Here is a 10,996-nt window from a genome sequence, read left to right as displayed (position 1 = left end):
TCTCTCTCTCTCTCTCTCTCTCTCTCTCTCTTTCGGCTCCCCTCGCTATCTCTGGTTTAGCTGTTTCCTGCACTGCGTATTGGTGTGTGCCTGAACTAACCTCTTGCAGTAAAAGAGGGGCTTTTATAGCGCTGCAGCAGAGAAAAGAGACAAAAGGAGCCCTCCTATCTATCCTGGGCTGGTTAAGATGACGTGCCATCATTCAGGGCGGTGCGCTTTGCTGTCCCAGTTAGCAAGGATTCCTATTCATATTCATTGTGGGGCCGCCCTGGGACACCTCTGCTTGGAACCGCAAGGAGCCCCCAGGCACAAAACCCTTTGATTGACACGCTCACCGCGGCGGTTCTGGACTTCTTGTTTTTGTTGTTGTTTTGTTCTTTAAAAACTTTCTTCTATGCCACTGCCCTCACTCTATTTCCTTTAACCTAATCTTACAGTGAAGGGAAGCAACGGAAGCTGCCTGGAAGATCGGCCTGTTTCTTTGGACTTGAGAGAGGATTTGGGTTGTTCTCTAGTTTACGGAAATGTGAGCAAAACCAGGTCTCAACAGAAAGACGTGAGGGATACCAGAGCCAAAACAGGGCAGGTTCAACCAGGGAACTGGAGAATTTGCTGACTGAAGTTTTTATTCACTGGTACTTTTTCTCTAAGTTCAGTTAATTTTGTTTATTTGCCCTTTCTGGTAATTTCAAAATCATGTGCCCATTTGGCAATGCGTTTTTGCCTTTGATACTATTATGGAGGAATAGTCTCTTTTATTTCTTCTTTTGCGTTAAAAATAGCTAATTAAAATAATTTTGGTTTTGTACATTTCTTTAACTTCTGAGCTATAGAACTAATGGAGGAGAGACAAAATCTCCAATGTTGTATAAAAATCAGTTTAGGAAGAAAACTTAGGGAGGAAAAAAGAGTGAAGAAAAATGGGAGAGTTAGGAATTGAAAGATTCTCAAGAGCTCAATACATATCTTTGGGGTTTGAGCTTCCCAAATGGAGTAGCCAACCGCCTTCTTCACCTCAAGTTCCGCTGTGCGTATTGGGATGGGGGCGTGGGGCGTGGGGAGGCAGTCTTTGGCCTCAGGCGAAAGCTGAGAGCATCCAGAGCTTAGCTACAGACCACCTGGAGCGGCAGCTGAGCTGGGCAGCAGTTCAGGGTAAAATAAAAAGCAACGGTGTGTGTGTGTGTGTGTGTGTGTGTGTGTGTGTGTGTGTCCGCAGGACCCGGAGATACCCATGTGTGCGGGCTTGGTACAAAGCCGTGGCTTCTGAGGATAAACAGAGCTGGAGTTTGCTGCGTTCCATAGAAGCGAGTGCGAAATGTGCGCAGACACCCCCCTCCCATTCCTCTTCGATGTTTTTGTCAATCAAAAATTGCTTTGTAGCACGAGAGACAGGAACACAGAAATCCCTAGAAAGAAAGGAGTCTTGGACAAGGGTGGCCTCTGGAAGCAGCTGGATACCCCATCTCTCCCGGCTTGAAAATTCCAGGAACAAAAGCTAAGTTAAGGCAGTGTCTGTATGAAAAGCAAGAGACTTTGTACTGTAACCCCAGGCAGACATGGCTCGCCTTACAATCACCGGGACAACCAGAAAAAGGAGGCTTCACTTCCTACAATCGCAAGTCAGACATTCAGCAGAGGGTACCCCCACTCCCATTCCCGGGGTTTGTACACCCTTCTCAGGTCGTGCAGACTGACACACAGTCATCAGTGAAACTCTCTCTAGTCCTCTGTCAGCAGGATACAGGGCCTGGACGTTGGAGAGAAAGCTCTCTCACACCGACCTACTTAAAAAAGAAATAACATGGTCAACAGTCCCTCATCAAGGACAGGGCTCTAATGTCCTGGGAGACCGGACTCAAGAGTCTTCTATTGCTCACACCTCCGTGAAAGGAGAATTCCTTAAAACAAGACTCCAAGAGCTTTCACGTAGGGTGGAAAGATTAATATCCCAAAGCACTTTTAATTTCCGAGCTAAAGGAAACTCCCCTAAGCCGCCAGACTGCTCCATTTTGGTTAAAATACTGGCACCTTAGGTGCGGCTTAAAAGCTAAATGGTTGCCCAATAGCGGAGGTTCCAAGTGGTAGCCAATCCACAAACCTAGGGAAGTGGAGCAGTCAGGACGTAAGTCTTTTGAGGTTCAGATGACTATCAAGGGACTGAGGGGAGTGGGGTGGGGCGTTCCCGGAGAACAGCGATTTCCGAGCCTGAGTGCATCTGGTCTGTCCCTGCTGTCTCAGGAACCACCTTCCTAACTTTGAGTCTTCAAGTCCTGTTCTCAGGCCTAAACTGAAACCGCTGGGCTGGGTTTCCTTTTCGAAGTAACAAAGTCCACTAAGATTACAAGAGGTTCCAATGAAGGGGCAGAACCTAGTCATACACGTGTAAGGCACACTAACTTTTTAAAAGTTCCAGTCGTCTCAGCAGACAGTTCAAAATAAAGTTCAAAGTTAGTCAAGAAGGTCAGGGAATAAAATAGGGGAGGGGACTAGAAAGACTAGGAGCTGATTCTGGGAATCCCAACCAAATTCAGAGTCGAACAGAAGTCCCTTAGGGCGGCTGCACTGGACTAGAAAGCTCCTGCGGACCTTGCCTGAACAGACAGACCACAGAGGGGCCCAGGATAGTTAGCTCCAGTAACCTCGAGGTGCCTGAGCTGGAGCTGGGAGTGGGGGTAGGCATGCCAAGTGTTCTGCTTGGAGGTAGATGCCAGATGCAGTGCCTTGGGCTCCTTGGCTTTGCATTTCCCAGGGCTTTGCATTTCCTGCAGACCAGATGAGTGCAGGTCCAGGGTCCCAACCAGATGAACACTTTAGTAAAAGCTTTTAGGAGTCCCAGGGTCTCGTGATTGTCTAGTTCTCCCTTTTCTGCTTTCTGAAGGGTTATCAGCTAGGAGAGGATATCGAACTAAAAATGCCACCACTTCGTTCACCATAAAATGGACCAATACTTTCTGGGGTCCAAGAAGTGGAGTCCCTGCTTGCCACTGGTCTCATTGGATTGTTTTAGATCTTGCGAGTTCACAGACGTCTGCCGCTCAAGCCCCGCTCAAAAGTCCCGAACACCAAAGGAGTCAGTTCGGAACCCTAGCACTAATTTCAGGGTTGCTTGCCATCCATAGCTCACGCCGTGTGCCAAAAGGCGACAGTAAGGGAGACTCTTTTGGGCTAAGGCTGCAGCAGCCTAAGGGGCTTCAGCCAGAGAGGCCTGGTGACCAGCACGGTGACCTTGGTCCTCCCTGGCTGTGGACGGATTCAAAGGACTAGGATGGATAAGGAGAGCCAGTTAGCGCAGCAGCTGCGGCGGCAGCGACAGCGACCTAGTTGGGATGGGTTTTTAGGACTATGCTGGTCACCCTAGCAGCAGCAAAGGGCTGAGGTTACTTGACCCCTGTCTGTTTCGCAACAGGTGCACCCCTACACTTAGAGATGCAGGCGACTGGACTCCATAGTCCATATTAGCTTTGGGAAGGGAATGGGAGTTCCGGAGCCTACCTACATCTGAAACAGTGGGCTGACCTGGGGGCTGTCAACTGAGGGTTGCTCAGAGGTCTCTGGGCATCTAGGGTGCACAGCCTTAGCTCTGCAGCCTCGGGCTGGGTACCTCTGACTTCTCAGGGACCATGAGCTCCAGAGGGGTGGGGGTGTTCAGCCCTACCAGCTCCTCCCCGGTCCCCAGGATTGCCAAGGACTGTTTCTTACCAGATAGCCAGTGCGTGCCACCTGGTGCCTGATGCCCACTGCTCGGCAGCTCCAGCAACTGAGTTCCTCTCTTCATCTGTCGGCTCAGTCCAAGGCCGCTGCTGAGATTTTTGCCTGAGCAGCGAACCCTCACCCCCTCCCTCCCTCTCGCCTTCACACCCTGCCAGAGTCCTGCAGAAAACGAAGCCACTGCTGACCTACCAGGAGGCAGCTATGAGGGGCAGGGTCAATCAGCCGCGTCTAGGGGCTATTTCTTACCAAGCCCCAAACTTGACCGCCAGAAACTTTGGCTCAGATCGAAAGGCAAACGGCCTTTCCAGAATAAAACAGGGGCGTGAGTCAGGAAGTGGTGGAGAGGAGGAAATATTAAATAGTTTCAAACATGGCCCTCTCCAACAACCGGGAATAGCCCAAAAATTGGCTGTAAGCATGGAGGAACTTCTTTGTGAGTGTTTTCTTTAGCAGAGTGAAGCAGTAACTTCATTATAGTAGCGGGAGGGGATGGGGTGATGGGTTATACGGACTACAAAAAAAAAACAATCAATTAAGACACTTTAAAAATTAAAACCATCAATATAAATCACAGTCTAGGAGTGACCTCTTTTTGCAACAATGTATCCAAGCTGATGGACTATGAAAACTGGAGCCTGTTACTGAGACGCAATCACAGCAAAGCTTCCAGGGTTCCCGAGGATGCTCCTGGACACTGACTGGAGCTGGTTGATTTCCTGAGTTTCGTTGTATTTTAAACAAAGTCCTGATTCGCACAATCTTTCTGTTCATTTAAAATCCGATTTTTGTCTTGGGAAAATAGCAGAAATTGAAAGAGCAAAATTGTGTGATGCAGAAGTAACTTGCCTTTGAAATGTTGAGTGTGGGATTGGAGAGTGAGCTCTCAGAATAGGGCAAAATGATGAAGCACTACTGATGTGAGCAAATAAATGTGTTAATACGCAGCTACAACTAGAAGTTTGATTTTAATGATGTGGAAGCAGCAAGGCTGGCTAAAACTTAAAAAGTAAATGAAATTAATGACCGTTAAAGGCAAAGGGAGATGGGAACTTCGCGGGGGGGGGGGGTGTTGTTTACATGATTTTGTTTAATTCCTGAGCACACTCACGAATTTATGGGACTTTAATTTTTTTAAATCTTTCCTTTTGTTTCTGGGGACATTTGCTCAATGGTCAATACCCCAACCGATTTTTGCTCCTGTGGAACGGACATACATGGAAAATATTGTTCCCCCCACGATCAGAAAGTTTAAGTTGATTTAAATACTACTGATGATTAATCATGTAAATTGATGAGTCTATTAAAATTCACATACTTACATACATATTCTTGGCACGTGCCCTGACACTTTGGATTTGCATCTCTATTAATACCAATATTTTAAAAACTACCAGCAAGATAAGATTCTAATAGTATCTTATTGTTAATTTATTTCTTTTACCAATAGATGGTTAAAGCTGCCATGTAAATTTAATACCTTAATGTAAAAGAAGCACAGAATACTAACTTCTGCTTTTTGGTTCTGAAGATTAATGAATTATTCTCTTAGTATACTTGATTAGATCTTAAATTGATGATGTATTTGAAATTCTTCGCTGAAGTGTTTATGACGTTTATTTTGTATTAGAGATGATTATCTTATGCAGCATGCATACTTTTAATTTGTGTTCAGTGATAGTCATACCGGTGTACAAAACTTATAAACCACAAATGAAAAATGTACCTGGGTGTCCCGGTACACATCTGTAATTCCTCCTGCACATCTTTAATTCCTGGTGCACATTTGTAATCCCAGCCCCTGAGAGGCAGAGGCAGGAGGATTGTCAACAATTTGATGCCAGCCAGGGTTACATAACAAATTGCAGTCTAGTTACGGCTACATAAAAAGACTCCGTCTTATAAAACAGGACAAAACAAGATCCCCAAACAATTGAAGAAACAAGCAAAAAAACAATCAGTGCACACAAGAATAGAATAAAAATGCTTTTTACACTTACCACAACATACTGCATTTCTACTTTTATTTGCACAAGATCAAATCTGTTTCAAATTTTGTTTGAATGTTTGGAAGCCCTGAACTTGTTTTTCAGATTGTTAGTGAAGACAAGAGGATGCAGTAACACATTTGTAAGCACAGTGGTTTTGACATATTCCTACATTGTTTTAACTACTACTAAATAGAGATTTATGGCAATTTTAAAGAATTATCATTTAGGATTCTGCCACTCAATCAGTCTTAAAAAGTTAAAATGACAGTTATAAAATTCAAAATTTCAAAGTCTGTGTGCAGATCTAGAAAACCCTATTTTACCATTTTTCACCATAAATAAAAATATAATTAATGGTCCTTTCTCATTAGTTCATTGGATATTTTTTATCTATAGATATTTTTGCATAATTTACATACTTTTCATCAAGAATGAAATGCAAATTAAAATGATCAATTGCAATACTAACTGAATTTTTACTATAAACTTATTTTGTATTAGAATTTATAACAGAATTTAAGTTCTTACCTGTGTAATTCAAGTTTCATGCTGTTTATAATTTTTTGTTTTTATTTTGTGGAATGGGGTCAAGATTGCAGAGAGAAAGCAGAATAGATACAAATCACCCAAAATCTCTAGACATTTCTCATTCTATATCTGACTCATGAGACAGGTTGAATGTCCTATTTAACAACTGAAAGTATTTAATAACCTCTCATGTTTTGGAATATGTTAATTTCATAACACAAAAAGGATAATGAAAATTATTATCATTTCATACCATGATGTCATGTTAATTATTGATGAAATGTAACTGGTAAGTTTCCAGGTCTTCATCTCTTTTCCAGTAGCTTTTGTTATTCCATGACCTTTGATGATAAGAAACAGCAGAATATTCAGCTATTTATAACCATAGAAGTGTTTCAATTAGGCACTTTAAAATAATTCCTGCCCTTCTGGCAAGGGCAGTAAATTCTAGTAGGCCTTTAGATACTAACACTGTAAAGAAGGAGAAAGAGAAGAGTACCTAGAAAACACTGTGTGGATATACTTAGTTCACAACACACAAATTCACTTCTACTCTTAGTACCTTTTATGGAGATGTGTACATGTTAACTTTACATAGAATTTGTAATCTTGGATTTTATTTTAATATAGAATCAATTAGTGTCTGTTTTGCAAAGGTGCAATGAGCTTGCCAACCTTTCTACTCCGAGGTTCCTAATCACTGTGCACACAGGCTGCAATTTTCTGAAAGACAAAGTGTCTGAGCAAAATCGGGGAGAACAGAAATGCAGGCTAATCCCCCAGGGAGAGTACTTCAGAATGTGGCTCAGAAGTGACTAAAGTTTAGAACAAATGGAAAAAATGGAAAACTGGTGGGGCTTTCAGAGAGAAACCCTAACCAAAAGAAGAAGAAGAAGAAGAAGAAGAAGAAGAAGAAGAAGAAGAAGAAGAAGAAGAAGAAGAAGAAGAAGAAGAAGCTTTTAAAGTTTGTATTTCAAAGCTAGTGGCACACTTATGATCCAAAATTTGGGAAGCAAAGGCAGGAGATTAGTCAATTCAAGGCTTTCTCTTGTTATACAGCAAGTTCAAGACCATCCTAAATAAGACTACAGGGTACACTGAGTTCAAAAATAAAAACAAACTATTTTCTTTTGTATTTTTGTGGTCTTAACCAAAGAGAAAACAAAACAACAACAACAACAACAACACACACATACATTCTGCAATAGATATATTAGTAATTATTAAGAATATATAAATTGATAGTCATAATCTTCTTTTTTCATGGTCTGTCGCCTAACAGAAACCTAGTAGGCAAATTTCCCTGGGCTTATATTGAGTTCTTTGGAGTCTGAATTGGTGATTTTGTCTGACTTGGTGGAAGGTACTAGATTACTGAAGTAATACTGTCTTGAAATAGAAGCTTTTGTTTTCTGTAAATCTGAATAACAGGCTGGAGGGATGGCTTGGTGGTTAAAAACACTGGCTGCTCTTCCAGAGGACCTACATCCCATTCCCAGCACCTACATAGTGGCTCACAAACATCTGTAACTACAATTCTAGGGGATCCAGTAACTTCTTTCTGGGCCTCTTCAGGAACCAGTCTAGGCACACACATTGTACACAGACATACATGCAGACAAAACACTCATGTACATAAGCAAACAAACAAAAGACAACAACTTAAAAAATAAAATAATATAAAATAAAATAAAACCCCTGAGTGTCTACTATACAAGATTTCAACATAAGTTGTCTTAAGAATATATTTACAACCACACATTTACAATAAAATACAGCACACATACACACATGTGGAGGGACTGACTAATGGGAAGATTGGTTAGTGAGTAAAAATATATGTTGTTCAAGCATGAAGCCCTAGGTTTGAATCCCTAACAACCGTGTATAAAGATGGGCGTGGCCATGTGGCTGTACCTCTAGCACTGGGAGGCAGGGGAGAGTCAGAAGGATCACTGAAGCTCTCTGACTGTTAGCTTACTTCCAAGTTCAGTGAGAGGCCACATTTCAAGTGAGAGTAGTGAAGGCTGAGAGCAAGAGAGCCAGACTTCTGATGCCTTCCTCTGGTCTCTAGGCATGTTCATGCAGCTACTTCTCACCCTATGTGCATGCATCACACATGCACACAATACACATACAGCATACACCCCCCACACATCATTCTGATGCCTCTAGTTTAGGACCTCCATGGTCTTAGCTCTGAATGACAGTGCTCACATCTACATTCCAGGGAGCATGATGGAGAAAAAAATAAAGAAGAAAAGACCAATAACACACACTGTTGGAAACAGAACCATTGAGCTTCAGCCTCTTCAACAGGAAAAGCTCTGATATAAGGAATTGCCTACTTAAAGGGTCTTTTGAAGTAAACTTAGGCTGGATCAGCAGGTATGACTCTCAAAAACCTGTGAATACCTTATCTGGGAGCTGCTGGCTTGAGGATTGAAAGTTCTGTTGGTTAGACTTTTAGCTGTGACTCAAATACCTGACATAAAGGAAGAAAGGGTTGTTTTGGCCCTCAGTTTATGATGTTAGGGAACATAGATTATATCATGATGGACAAGAAACAGGCATATGATGAAGAAGAGCCAAGAGTAAGCCATTTCTAAGGGCTTTTTCTAGTGACCCATTTCCTTCAGCCAGACCACATCCCATAAAGTTCTGAGATCCTAGATAAACAGCACCACCAGCTTGAAACAAGGTATTCAAAACAGGAGCCTATGAGGGCCATTTTATACCTAAATGATAATATGAGTAGAGTTCTAAATTCAATAGAGATCATGCTAATTATAAATTGATCCAGGCACTGGGAAGTTAGAGTCAAGAAGAAATTGTCATAATAGACTGGACAACTAGAATCATGAGAATTGCTGACCCCTTGTTGAAGAGGTTTAGTGATTTTTATGAAGTAATATATTGTCCAAGAGATACAACTTTTTAAGGAAGCAGGAAAATTATTTCTGCTTTATTCTTATTTCCCAATTGGGACAACCTAATTTGCAACCAGTTGTCACATAATTGATACAATGAGGATTGAACTTCTCACTCCCTCTAATTAGCAAGAGGATAGGATGGAAGTTGAAAACTCCAATCTACCAGTCATCACAGTTTGCTCTTGGTTTCCAGTCATCCACATGTCCCCTCCTCCCCATAGCTAAATATCTGAGCGGGACCTATCACAATAAAAGCACAAATCATGCACAGACAGTAGAAGGACCACTGCTCACATAAATAAATGAGCATCAACAAATGGTTTTAACTTCTTTAAAGGGAAAATTAAAATAAAAAACTACTGTTCTTAAAAGTTATTATAATACTATTATAATACTTGGGAGTATTCCCTGTTATATTTAGTCTGTTATTCATATCACTCAATCTATTGATTAAAATTTTCATTTAGATAGGGTAAACAGTTTACATGAAGTGTAGGGAAAAGATAAATGAGAAAAGAAAATGCTGATTAATACATAATCATCCATTCAAATATATTATGAATATTCAAGATAGAAAGAAAAATTGGAGGCCATGATTTAAGAATTTACAGATAAACTTTATACTTTCTTTTTACCACTATCTGTTTCTTATTGTTTGTGTTTTTTGGTAACATCTCAAGTGGTCAGTGTTTTCTCCTTTTTGGAGTGATCCAGTCTAGCATCCTTAGATGGTAGTACCCTGTGTGTTGCTGTGATCTTCCATGAACTTGTACAGCTGACCATAGGATCATTGTTAGGTATTCAAAAACTCCCCTGAATGCAAATAAATCTTCTTTTCCCTCATAACTTTGAAACAAAATTTCTTCCTCTTTAACAAGCATCATAAAAAAAAAGAAAGAAAAAAAGCTTCAACCAACATGCTAATACACACGTGGCATGATGAACCTCAAATGGGCAGACTATAGTCTCAAATTCCAGTTCACTAGCAATTACATTGTTCTCACCTGAGAGAAAGCTTTTTGGTAACTTGATAACTAATGCTGTCAGAGGAGCAGAGCCCAAAGTGATGAAAGGACTAGGTACCAGGAGCAGCCAATAGCCCATTAAAACCTATCCACTGTCAGACAACGTCTAGATTTCCTTATTCTTGGAATTTACTCTATGGTTAGGTTACTCGGGTGGAATGTGAGTAGAAGTTCTAGGAGCCACATGATCATTCATGCAACCTTTATGACCACATTAGAGCCATACAGTTGGCAGTAATGGCCCAGGCCTTTACAAGGCACCAGGCCTCCAGGTTATAGTATAGAGTGGAGCTGCCCTAAACAGCTGAAACCTTAGTATAGGAACCCTTACAAGTACAAAAATGAGACTACCATATTTTACATGTCATTTTGGTTTTTGGTTTTCTTTGTTAGAGAAGTCTTGTAATATGTAGAAGAAACATATCTCTCCCAAGTGTATCATGAAGCACAGTATTGCGGAGAACATGTAGGGTGGACAAAGTTTCTGAGTGATAAAGAGATAACAGATGTTGAACATTTGGTGAGCATGACTTCTTTTACCTCCTCACAGTCCTCTACACATGATATTCTTAGTTGGATTTGTGGCAATGAAATTATGACTTTGCAGGGTCTTGCCATGTCTCAGCATGTCAGAAGGCTCTCAAGCAGACACAAGCCTGCACATGACAGAAACAGCAAGGAAGTCAAGGAGAATGCAGTAGAGTGAAGGAAAGGCAGGTAGATGGTGGCAGAGTGAAGCCTCCTCTTTCTAGGTTAACGGCATCAGCTGGAGATGCAGGATGCATGCAACTTTGCAGGAAACTACTCTTAA

At 41.5% G+C, this 10,996-nt stretch overlaps 1 long non-coding RNA gene across 1 annotated transcript; it reads right to left on the bottom strand.

Annotated features, from left to right (window-relative positions):
• Positions 1 to 6,380: 6,380 nt before the first annotated feature.
• On the bottom strand, positions 6,381 to 10,285 carry LOC116097688. Its single transcript, XR_004121520.1, has 2 exons — positions 10,165 to 10,285; positions 6,381 to 6,568 (listed from the first exon to the last, which is right to left on the bottom strand). It is a non-coding gene; the product is annotated as an uncharacterized LOC116097688 (long non-coding RNA).
• Between the last annotated feature and the right edge of the window lie 711 nt (positions 10,286 to 10,996).

Source organism: Mastomys coucha, unplaced genomic scaffold (assembly GCF_008632895.1).
Source record: "Mastomys coucha isolate ucsf_1 unplaced genomic scaffold, UCSF_Mcou_1 pScaffold2, whole genome shotgun sequence".
In the NCBI taxonomy this organism is placed as follows: Eukaryota; Metazoa; Chordata; class Mammalia; order Rodentia; family Muridae; genus Mastomys; species Mastomys coucha.
The sequence above is the reverse complement of the archived record's forward strand: the minus strand, read 5'-3'. Positions and strand labels throughout refer to the sequence as shown.